The sequence below is a fragment of the Lycium ferocissimum genome, chromosome 7 (genome assembly GCF_029784015.1).
Source record: "Lycium ferocissimum isolate CSIRO_LF1 chromosome 7, AGI_CSIRO_Lferr_CH_V1, whole genome shotgun sequence".
Classification (NCBI taxonomy): Eukaryota; Viridiplantae; Streptophyta; class Magnoliopsida; order Solanales; family Solanaceae; genus Lycium; species Lycium ferocissimum.
Window position 1 is genome coordinate 54,529,825 of NC_081348.1, and position 13,750 is coordinate 54,543,574.

Here is a 13,750-nt window from a genome sequence, read left to right on the forward strand (position 1 = left end):
CGAATCCGCCTCTAATTAACCTAATTATTAACAAAAAGTTAAACTTAAGATGAATAACTATATTATTCTTTACCTATATATATTTGCATTAGGGGTGGAGCCAGTGCTTCGGTTACTTATTTGGCTGAAATAATTTTGGTGCATATTCTGTATTTGTCTTAAAATACCCATTGAATATGTACAAATTATTAATTTATAACCAAGTAACTTAAATCCTGGATTCATGAACGCATAAACTTTAAATCCTGATTTCGCCTCTAATTTGATCTGCATGGTATAAACATGATGTGTCAATAGAATTGATCTTATCTATATATTACGTAGATAAAATGCATGGAGTTTGCTACAAAGTTTGTAGTACAAACAGGTGCTCTCCAGACATATGTAACTTTAATTTCAAAATTAATTTCAGATAGTTAACACTACATATTATACAATTTTTCAATTGCACAAAATTAAGATACTGGACTTATACACCAAAATTTAGATGTTTTCCTGATCTTTTTCAGAGAGCGAATAATCTTTTGAGTTTTTTCAAATTGAGAGTATATATTCTTCTGCGAAAAGAATATTAAGAAGAATGGGCAATTTCAGAGACCTTCCCTAAGATTTAGTTCATAACACTAATTTCACTTGTGGTTTACAATATTACACTTATTTTCCTTATGTTAATTTTTCTATAACAATTCTTTTTATTTATTTATTATATATAAAATAATAATATGACTAATTTGCCCCTTTTCAAATATTATGTCCTTCAAATTAATTAATTTATTAGTATCTTTTTCAAAACATATACTTTAAGAGTAAAATACTACTAGTGGTAATTCTTTTAGCTCGAAAATCCTCCCAGTTTTCATTTCTATAAATCTCTTCCGCTCAATTAAATTTCATTAACAGTAAACTTAAGTACGACTTCTTGAATCTGATTAGTCAAAGTGCATTCCTATTAGGGGTAGAAATGCTCCATTTTTTTTAAGTGCTATAAATGCTCCTTGAATTTTCTACTGCAACATTCTTGGTGTCACTAGGAGTTCTATTATTCTCCAATTTGTATTCCCCATTGGTTTGCTACTTCGAGGCAAGATTGTCTTAATTAAGTGGAAACAAAGGTAAAATGACTTGTTGCAACTTGCAAATTTGCATTCGCCAAAGCCTGGGAGAGCAAGAAATAACCAAGAGTTCCAATCGTTTGAGTTATATGTATAGCTTTTATTCTAAAAGAATTTAAAAAAGGCGTTTATAAAATCGATTAAAGAAATTAAAATATTTGAAAGAGGCCAGCCAAATCATACTGTAATCTTTTTTCATTAATACTAAATAGGATAAAAATTATTATAAAAAAATAAGTGTAATATCGTAAACCACAAAAGAGATTAATATTACAAAGCGAGAAGAAGGGGGAAGAACATGCACGGCTAGAGAGGATGCTGATTTAATTTTTTAACCAAGTAGTAGGTGATAAAATTAAAGATTTGGAACTATTGTAGGACAGATTAAATATATACTTAATTTGTAATAATGACGTGACACCTATATATCTTTCTTTCGCTTTAGGGAACACACAATAAATTATAGTGCGTAGAAAATTCACTTTGCATTTAGTTATTTACCAAGAAATCAGAGTTATGAACGTTGCCTGTGTCACATAAACCCAAAGTTTAGATATGATGACGGATGACCTCGCTATAGTTATGACTATTTATAAACTCTATATATTTCTTGACTCAAACCAGCTCACCAAAATCTAATGTGAGAAGGAGAATTAATACTCACCCTGAGTGGGGATCAAGTAGCTGAGCTGATTGGCTACCTGAACTCTCACTTTGTTAATGAGAGTTCGAATCCCCACGTTATAATCCCGTTCTCCATTTTCTCTTTCTTACCTCTTATGTAATAATAACAAAAAAAAATACTCTTTCTGTTCCAATTTAGATGACACACTTTTCTTTTTAATCAGTTTAAAAAAGAATGATACATTTCCTATTTTGGCAACAATTTAGCTTTAAATTTTACCTTTTACGTTTAACGAGATGATTTATAACGTCCACATACATATCTTTGGCTTGTTTTAGACGACAAGATTCAAAAGTCTTCCTTTATTTCTTAATTTTATGTCCAGTCAAACTACATCACATAAATTAGAACGAAATGAGTAATTTTTTGGACACGTGTAGGAATTGAATGATTGTGACGTCCGCTTTTTAAAATTCACATACAGAGCAAGTGCTAGAATAGAAAAGTTTTAAATATGATTTTTTTTTTCCTTTCTTTAAGTTTTAAATATGATATCAAGGGAGAATTTATGCTACATTTAACATACTGAATGGTGCTTTGATAGTTCACATTACATGACATCACTCTTTCTCTATATATGTCTCTTAGGTCTGTGCACGAATCGGTTCGATTCGGTTTTGGCCATCATCGAGTTGAATTTTAAATTTTGACTTTGTAAAATTCTCAACCAAACTCGATTCATTCTAGGTTCAATTTGATTCGTTTTTTGCTTATGAATAGATTAAAAAATGATGATATGTCACTGCCAAAACAATCGTCTACTAAGTGGATAGAATTGTATTACAAGAATCTAGATCATAAACAACGCGATGAGATTATTCCATTTTTATTTCGGTTCGGTTATACAAATCGATTTGTTTGGTTTGTTCTAAATTTAAAGAAGCAACTATTTTCATTTCAGTTTTAGAGTAAACATAACAAAAAATAATGAGATTCTAAATCTACAACCTTATAACCAAGACATTAACCAAGAAAAAATCATAAACTTGCAAGCATAATAGCATATAAATAGCAAAACAAGAGATTGACAACTTGTGCAAGAATACAAATCCGTCAACACCACATTACATATACCAAATTAATAATCTAGCATCTTGCAACAAGTATAATAACTCAGTTTGCATCCTCAAAAAAACCAGAAAAAAAACTCTAATTTGTACAGGCTAAGATCAAAGAACAAACAAAGCGATGGGTGTACTCGTGAGAAGAACGCTGAAAAGATGAAAGACCAAAAGGGAAGTGAGCTTGAGGCCTACAAGAAGGCCATGAATATCCAGTGCAAGGTCTACATGTAAACATTCATTTGTACCACTTCTGAAGTTAAATAGATATTACTTCACTATTAAGTATTAAGCGTATATATAGTTAGACTATTAGAGTATTAGTCATACTAGTCATTAGTGGCATATAAATTCGATTTGTTCGGGTCGGTTTGGTTGATAATTGAAGTCAACTGTATCCGAACCGTTAAACCGTAATATTTTAAAATTACATTTGTAAATCAAAATCGAATTGTATTATCCAAATTGAATTATCCGAATTGTTTCAAATCGGTTTGGAGATTCGGGTTGATCTGATTTGTGCACAGGACTAATGTCTCTGTGTGAAGAAACGATAAAACTAGGAGTTACTCATTAGATGGGTAAATATATTTTCTCCGTTTCATTTTAACTGTAGTTTTAGCTCAAAAACATTATTCCAAAATAATTATTAATTTAAAAATTCAAGACTAAAACTAACATTTGTTTCCAATTATACCCTTTAACATCGAAAGAAATAGTTATTCTTAGTACTCCTCAATTCTCACAAAGTATCTAATAAATAGGAGTAACTTAGTAAACTATATCTTGTATTTATTATTTATTTAATGAACGTGAAAAGAGCTAAAACGAAAGTTAAAATGGGATGGAGTGATACGATTCGAATTGGAAGACACGAGGAAACACAAGACGCATTAAAACGCGGAATTTAAGATAGGAAGAAATTGGAAATGAGAATAGAAAGGATAGAAGCAAGACCCATTTAATATAGGATTTATGGGCAAACTTGGACTTGATACCAAATCCTTCCAATTGAATCCTGCATGCTAAAGAACCTATACTATTTGAGTTCAAACAAGAGTTAATCAAATGAATTTACAAATGAGCAACTCTAATATGAAAATCGATGGAAAGGGTTTCAACAGCCAACAAAGGAATCCACCTTAATTAACTATCAATCTACTAATCATAAGATTGATACTACATAATAGCTACCAAACCAACTATCACTCAATTTGAGTATCTCATCAACATTCAAGTCAAAACTAAGGAATGCAATAACTAAGGCAAGTATATATATTTAAAAAAAAAAAAAAAAAAAAAAGAGGCAAGTATATATAGTATTGCCTTTACAATCCTAGTCACATTATTTAACTAATAGCCACATTTGGCTTATAGCTACACAAGCTTGCAATTGTAACGATATATCACACGTTTGGTTCTTTTAAGAGGCAAGCATTGGGCCTTGGGCTCTTAAGCTCTTGTACTCTTCTTCCATGCTGTCTTCCATAGCTTGGAGGCCCTCTAGTGTATGACTTCAAATGCTTCCAAAGCTTCATCCTCCATGAACACGGCTTGTAAAGCTCAAAAGTCCTTTCCTTGACTTATAGTACATGGCCTTGGGGAAAATTGAGCACTTGAGCCTTCCTGTATCATATCATGGAGGAAGTAATATAATAGTACTTCTTTTTAACTGTTCAATACTATTCCAAAGCCACAATCCCGATTAATGTGAATTCGTATCACGCCAGTTTACTAAGAAATTTAAAGGTTTACAACAAAAAAAATTGCATTTTCAAAATTTAATATAGGAACTTTAATTAAGAGTAGAAACAATTGCAACACACCCCTAAATTATAATGATATGATACTGAAACATCATACAATAGGAATTAATGCATCTCTAAAATCAAGCACTCCGTAATCCTCCCCCAAACTCTTGAGTAACTCGGTATGCGGAAAAGTAGCAAAATGGTCAAAGGTATACCTCAAGTTCAAAGGTTGGGTTAATTTTGTCTTTAGGTTGCAGTAAACATAGAATATCCCTCAAAGTATGTAATCATCAAATACTTTTCGTCCACCAACCAAACAGCGTCGCAAAACTAATTGTGTGTAACACCTCAGGCCTTTAACTTAAGCTTTGACCATGATTCTAGAGTTAGAAAAATCAAACAGAAGTGTTGGAGCTGGAAATTGAAAATTTACAGGTCAAGTGTGGGCCGTACTTCAAAGTACGGGATCTAAGTGTGGGACGCACTTGGAAGGACGGGACGTACTTCTATCCCTACTTCACCAGGGAAATTAGTTACTCATTGAAATTTGGCATTCCAGGTATGGGCCACAAGGTGCGGCCCGTACTTCAAAGTACGGGACATAGTTGGCGCGCGTATTTTGTCCACTTGTTGAACAGTATAAATACGCAGACTAAGCTTTATTTTCTTATTTTCAAATTCCTGAACCCTAGGACGACCTGCTCTTATTCCCCATTACCAAGAACAATAAGGTAAGCAATCCTAACCTATTTCAAATAGATTCTAACATATATCTATTAACATTAAGCAAGAATTCATTGTTCTCAACCTAGAGTTTTCAAGAAAACCCATATAAGTGTTCAAGACTTAGGCTTTTGGGATTCTTCTCAAAGTTCAGACCCTTCTTGCAAATTTTGGAGCATATATAGGCATGTGGGGCTAACTATCTATGTTAGAGAATGTTCATGATTCTCCCTATGCCTCATTCTACATGCTTATCAGTAATTTGACTCAGAATACAGTTTAGCCCTAGTTTCTTGAATAGTTGTAGAACCTGCTATCTTCTGTGTGGTTATAGTTTCATTATTCGTTCATGGTGATCATTTTGAATATCATGAACTCAGTATGTAATCATTATAGACTTGTGTATTGACATCGCATGAGTCTCATTCTGTTGGCTTAAGTTCCATAATCAGAAACAGTTATCATGCTATCAGCTATAACCATCTTCGATCTTGTAAATCGAATACATGTATACGTATTTTTGGGCCCCAGGCCACGCTTATGCATAAGTATTGCTTGGGCACGAGGCATGCCTTTTTATGAACATTATTTGGGCCCTAGGCCACCGTTTATATTTACAGTTATACATGTGATTCTTCATTCAGAAACAGGAAGTATTCATGTCTTTAGTTCACATGTTCAGTTCAGTTATTAGTTTCAGTTTCAGTACTTACAGTTTTTTCTTTCAGTTTGCTTTACATACAGTACAATCGAAATGTGCTAGTGTCCCTTTTTATTGCTTGGGGCCTGCATCTCGTGATAAAGGCAACGATATATAGGCTGATGATCCAACTAGCTAGGACCGTATCGTATCTTGCGCGAGCCAGATTCCTTCGGGGCGTTATCCTCGCTTTCGCCTTTTTTCGCTTTTTTAGACATTTATCTTTTTAGTATTCTTTAAAGGGTTCATAGACATAGTCTAGTCAGTCATATATTAGCAAACCTCGATGTGATAGCATTGTTGGCATTGATCTCAGATGTTATAGACTTAAACAGTATTTCGGCATTTAATAAATTTCAGCCAGACTTTTTAGTAGATTAGCACGTGTCAGTCTTATTTTCTTATTTTTTGTCACGACCCGACTAGGGCCATGACGGGCACCCGGGGCTAGCCACCGAGCACCACTCATTCTATTACTCATCTACTTTCATTCATATTTCTTATGCTCACAATCATGGAAAACTATTTCATTTAAAACATAAACACTTTATATACATAAGCCCTTCGGCTATCAAAATAATACATATATGTATATACAATGAGAAACTTGTGAGACCATACTACCCACACTGCATATCTACGAGCCTTTACTGGAATGCTAGACATAGGGACGGGACAGGACCCCGTCATGCCCAAAATATACATATACATATATACCAAAATAATAATCAATGGCACCTCCAAAAAATAGAGTGCTCTCAAATCAGCTAATATCTCCTACGAGTCTGGATCACTTCTCTGTCTACCTGTGGGCATGAACACAGTGTCCAAAGAAAACGGACGTCAGTACGAACATTGTACTGAGTATGTAAGGCATAAAAAGTAATGAAACATCAATGAAATGAGGAGGCATCAAATGAGGAGCAATCTGTGACTGGCTGTGAATCGTAAAAGAAATAATGTATGCTGGTTTACTTTCATAATCACATCATATCATGTATGCATATAAGTATAAGCTGCCCGACCATATAGGTACGGTGTGATAATCAATAGCATTAGCATTAGCCTGCGTCCAGGCCTCCCGCGTCCGGGGTACCATCTCATGCCGCCCACTAGTGGTGTCTGCCTATGCCATCTGGCCATGGTGTATAGCTGCCCGCCTTAGCGGTGACTGCCCGTACCATCTAGGCACGGTGTAATATCATCATCATATGCTCATCATAACATGCTCATCATAATATGCTCATTATAATACATGCATGGAAACTCAAGGACAATTATACTTTATCAGGGTGACATAAGGTCGTGATCCCCCAATTACATTATGGAGCATTCATAAACATTCTGCCTCACCTTGAAGGAATTAGCATATAAGGTGAGTGTATACAATAATCAACATCAATAGATTATAATTAGCATCATTAGCTTAATAGGAACATCGTATCATGGACTCTAGAATCTTTAGACTTAAGCTTGTCTTCATCATTATCATACTCATGGCATATCTCTTATCTCATATGGCTACTCATGACCAAGGACTCATAGTTTTCTTGAAGATAGGAGATTCATGAAGAAAGAGGAAAATCATGCCATAAGATTCATGCCTTAGAAACAAAGGACTAGCCTCACATACCTTTGTCATTTAACTAATCTATTGCTTGCCCATTCTCCTTTAATGCACACGTTTTACCTTCAAGAGAATTCGTATCGACATTAGCTACACAATTATAAGAACGGGCTTACTAAAGCTAGAGAAAATTGGGCAGCATTTCCTTTGTTTATATGACTTCCTCCATAGTCCATATCAACTCCCAAACATCCGTAACATCATTCATACTATCATAAACAACAATCATCATTTATCTACATTATTCACATTTCACAATTTTACTTCAATTTCCCTACAATCATGGTCATAATTCACTATTACGTCCTTTCACGTATAATGCTCATTCCGTGTTCTAAATGTCATTCATAATCTACTTACAATCATAACATATCCATATTCATGATTCATTCCAAACTACTACTCAACAATAGCACTATTCCTACATTTATGACCCATTTTCTATATTCTAGTACGATCCAAGTGTTTCAACTTTTCAATACTTCAAATAATATGAAAAGATCATGAAACTCACCTTAGATAGTGTAGAAACAAGCCTTGAGTGGCAATACTCTTCTTACTCCGAAACCCTAGTTCAATTCTCTTGGGATTTCTTGACTTAGATGACTTTAATGTGTTTCACACTCTTGATTCTTGTTAGTTTGATGAAGTTGATCATCAATTTCCTCTGTGTTCTTGTGGATGAAGTGTGGAGAATATTCTAGAGGTTTCTATGCCCAAAAATGGTAAAATAATGAGTTAGGGTCGAATTTGTTCTATTTATAGTGGTCCAGAAAATTCTGGACCGACACAACATGCGGCGAGCTTTGCTAGACGCAAAGCGTGCTTTGCTAGACGCATGTTATGTCGCAGACCTTGCAGAATCACCAAATTTCACTGGCACACTTTGTTGCGCAACTGCGTGGCCACAAAGCGCGCTTTGCTGCTCGCATGTTGTGCCACAAAGTGCGCCATAATGTGGCATTTTACCAAACTTCCACCGAAACTTAACTCCGATGATCCGACGAGTCTTTAACTCCGATGATCCGACGAGTCTTAAACCTTCCCGAGGCTTATTAAACATGGTTTTACTCCTTTATATACTCAAGATGGACATATCTATCCCTATGACCTCGAAAAAATTTGTCCTACTTCCTAAGGCTAGGACAATTAGCATTTGGCGAAACTCAACGTATGAAAATGAGAGGTGTAACATCCTTCCCCCTTTTGGAAACATTCGTCCTCGAATGTTAGACTCTTAGGAATCTTATAAAAATTTCGCTAGAGTTTCCCTTGTAAATATGCCACTATCATCTTGTCACAACAACCCAAAATACATAATGCCTCACGGGGCCACAACAACGACAACAATAAAGGCTACACACGACTACAACATCATAAAGAGAAGCATTACATACCTCAAAATGTTGATATCTCATCTTGGATATCTTTCGGGGGTTGAAATAAGTGCGGGTACTTGGACTTCATGTTTTCTTCAGCTTCCCAAGTCATTTCCTCTCGATTATTATTCCGCCACAAGACCTTGACTGAGGCTACCTCTTTGTTTCTAAGTTTCCGTACCTGCCTATCTAGTATGGCAATGGGTACCTCCTCATAGGTCAACCTTTCCGTCACTTGAACATCATCTACCGGCACGATTCTAGTAGGATCTCCGACACACTTACGGAGCATTGATACATGAAAGACTGGATGGACTGATTCAAGTTCTGGAGGTAAGTCTAGTTCATAAGCTACTTGGCCTATCTTGCGGACAATCTTATAAGGTCTAATGTATCGAGGACTTAACTTTCCCTTCTTACCAAATCTCATCACGCCTTTCATTAGTGATACTTTTAAGAATACCCACTCATCAACTTGGAATCCTAAGTCTCGTCGATGGTTGTCCGCATAAGATTTCTGTCGACTTTGGGCTGTCAATAGTCGGTCTCGGATCACCTTGACTTTTTCTACTGCTTGTTGAATCAACTCAGGGCCTATTAGCTGTACTTCCCCTATTTCAAACCATCCAATTGGAGATCTGCACTTCTTTCCATATAAAGCTTCATACGGAGCCATTTGAATACCGGAATGGTAGCTATTGTTGTATGCAAACTCAATAAGGGGTAAGTGGTTATCCCAACTACCACCAAAATCTAGAACACATGCTCGTAGCATATCCTCTAAGGTCTGAATAGTACGTTCGACCTGCCCATCAGTTTGCGGATGAAATACCGTGCTAGCTTTACTTGAGTACCTAAACCTTCTTCAAAAGATTTTCAGAACTTGGCTGTAAACTGTGCTCCTCTGTCTGTAATAATGGATATCGGAATACCATGGATCCTCACAATCTCCTTGAGATACAACCTTGCATAATCTTCTGTTGAATATGTGGTTCTGATAGGAAGAAAATGAGCTGCTTTCGTGAGTCTGTCCACGACTACCCATATAGAATCATGCTTGACTCGGGAACGAGGTAATCCCACAATAAAATCCATATTGATCACTTTCCATTTCCATGTAGGAATTTCCATCGCTTGCAATAATCCTCCTGACTTTTGATGTTCGATCTTTACTTGCTGGTAATTTGGACATTGAGCTACAAATTCTACTATGTCTCTTTTTATACCATCCCACCAATATATCATCTTGAGATCATGATACATCTTTGTCGCTCCTGGATGAATAGAATACCAAGAATAATGAGCTTCTTCTAGAATTCGGCGACGTAATTCTGCAACATTCGAAACACATAGCCTGCCTCGGTATCTAAGAATTCCATCTATAGAAGTTTCAAATGGAGACTTCTCTTTTTCATGAAATGTGTCTCTATAATGGCTCAACTAAGGATCTTCATATTGGCACTCTTTTACTTCCATGTTCAAGGACGAAACTGTGGGATTAATAACACTAACTCCTGCGCCACCTGAATCAATTAGACGTATTCCAAGATTAGCTAGTTGGTGGAGCTCATGAATCAATTCTTTCTTCTCCGAAGGAACTTCACATAGGCTGCCCCTTGATCGGCGGCTAAGCGCATCCGCTACTACATTTGCCTTTTCGGGGTGGTATAAAATATTCACATCATAATCCTTCAATAATTTTAACCATCACCTCTGCCGCAGATTCAACTCCTTCTGTCTGAAAATGTATTAGAGACTCTTGTGATCTGTATAGATATCAACATACATATCATACAAGTAATGTCTCCACATCTTTAATGCATGAATAACTACAGCCAATTCGAGCTCATGAGTTGGGTAGTTCTTTTCATGTTTCCTCAGCTGTCTCGAAGCATAAGCAATGACTTTACCATGCTGCATCAACACACATCCTAACCCCACGCCAGAAGCATCACAATACACAACATAGCCATCTAGCCCTCCTGGAAGTGTTAAGACTGGAGCTGAGGTTAATCTGTCCTTCAACTCTTGGAAGCTACGCTCACAAGCATCATCCCACCCGAAATTTAGTTGACTTCGGGTTAGCTTCGTCAATGGGGCCGAAATAGATGAAAAGCCCTCACGAACCTTCTATATAATAACCAGCCAATCCTAGAAAACTACGAACTTCTGTAGGCGTCGTAGGCCTTGGCCAAGTCTTCACAGCTTCAATTTTCTGAGTATCAACTCTAATGCCGTCATCTGAAATAACATAACCTAAAAATGTTACAGAATTCAGCCAAAACTCGCACTTTGAAAATTTTGCATACAATTCTCGAGTTCGAAGAATTCCAAGAACGATACGTAAATGATCTGCATGTTCTGATTCTGTGCGAGAATACACCAGAATGTCATCAATGAATACTATTACAAATAGATCCAAGAGATGCCTAAATACATTATTCATCAAATTCATGAACACTGCCGGAGCATTAGTTAACCCAAACGACATCACTCGAAATTCATAATGGCCATATCTCGTTCTAAAAGCTGTCTTGGGAATATCTTCTTCTCTAACTCTTACTTGATGATAACCCGACCTCAAGTCTATTTTGGAAAACCACTTGGCACCCTGTAGCTGATCAAATAAATCATCAATTCTCGGAAGAGGATATTTGTTCTTTATTGTCACCTTATTCAATTGTCTATAATCAATGCACATTCGTAGGGAGCCATCTTTCTTTCTTACAAATAGGACAGGTGCTCCCCACGGTGATGAGCTGGGTCTAATAAATCCCTTCTCAAGCAAATCCTTCAACTGTGCCTTTAGCTCTTTCAATTCTGCCGGAGCCATTCGGTACGGAGGAATAGAAATAGGCTTGGTATCCGACAACACATCAATAGCAAAGTCAATTTCTCTTTCTGGAGAAAGGCCTGGAAGTTCATCTGGAAATACATCCGAAAATTCATTCACTACCGGAACAGATTGGAAAGTTGGCGACTTTGCTTCGGTGTCATGAACTCGGACTAAGTGATAAATATAGCCCTTAGCTATCATTTTTCTTGCCTTAAGGTAGGAAATAAACCTACCTCTTGGAGTTGCCGTATTACCCTTCCATTCAAGCACGGGCTCTCCCGAAAATTGAAATCGAACCAATTTCATTCGGCAATCAACATTAGCATAGCATGAGGCCAACCAATCCATACCTATAATCACATCAAAATCTAGCATTTCTAGCTCAACTAAATCAGCTCTAGTCTGGCGATCACATATCACAATCATACAATCTTTGTACACTTGTCTAGCTATCGGAATATCCTCTGCCCTAATTTTCAACTGGTGATAGCCGAAACGCAAATCAATTTTAGAAAACACCGAAGCACCCTGAAGCTGGTCAAATAGATCATCAATACGAGGCATAAGGCAATTGTTCCGGATAGTGACCTTGTTCAACTGGCGATAATCAATGCACATCCTCATTGTCCCATCTTTCTTCTTCACAAATAACACTGGAACACCCCAAGGGGAGACGCTCGATCTAATGAACCTCTTGCTCAATAAATCCTACAATTATTTCTTAAGCTCTCTCAATTCGGCAGGTGCCATCCGATATGGTGGGATGGAAATAGGATGAGTACCCGGGTCCACGTCGATACAAAAATCAACGTCACGATCGGGTGGCATACCCGGCAAATCTGATGAAAATACCTCCGCGAACGCGCTCATAGTAGGAATAGACTTAAGGGATGGAGATGCAACAGTCGTATCATGAACATGCGCCAAATATGCTAAACACCCCTTACTTACTAACTTCTTCGCCCGAAGGAAGGAAATAATCTTCTTCGGAGCGGGACTAGGAGTACCTCTCGACTCAAGCTTAGGGATGCCCGTCATGGCTAAAGTGACAGTCTTGGTATGACAGTCCAAGATCGCATGATAAGGAGAATGCCAGAACATACCTAATATAATATCAAAGTCCACCATATCCAGAATCATCAAATCTACCCAGGTGTCATACCCCATAAAAGTAACTAAACAAGACCAGTAGACTCGATCAACAACCATAGAATCTGCGACTGGAGTAGACACATGAACAAGTATATTTATGCTATCACAGGGTAAATCTCAACCAACGGCATGAAATGCAGATACATACGAATAAGTGGATCTAGGATCAAATAACACGAATCTTTCATGTCGAACGAGGAAATAGTACACCGAGATCACAGCATCTGAGGCCTCTACCTCAGGCCTACCAAAAAATGAGTAACAATAGGTTCCACCACGCCCAGTCTGGGATCCTCCTCTCGCACTCTGAGTGCCACCTCTAGAACTATGGGAAGTACCACAGCTTGACTGAGCACCGCCTCTATGAGAAGTCCCTCCTCGACCACTGGGTGATACAAGAGTCCTCACCGGTTGATAATCCTGCCTAGGTCGGGGACATCTCTTGGCAACATGTCCAACCTCTCCACAAGAGAAACAAGTAAGAGGAGTCGAATGCTGAAACACAAAAACTGAAGACCCGGATGAAGCAGCCCGGTCCACTGGTCTAGAGAAAGAACTCTCAGAGGCTCTCTGTCTAGGCAGCTCACTGGAGGAAGCCGGTAATCTTTGAATGCACGGGACGACCGGAATAGGGCTGAGGTGGCCTCGAAAATTGACCGGCGCCCCTCGTACCAAAACCCCCAAAACTGCCAGTCTGACGTGGCCTCTTGTCACCACCACTAAA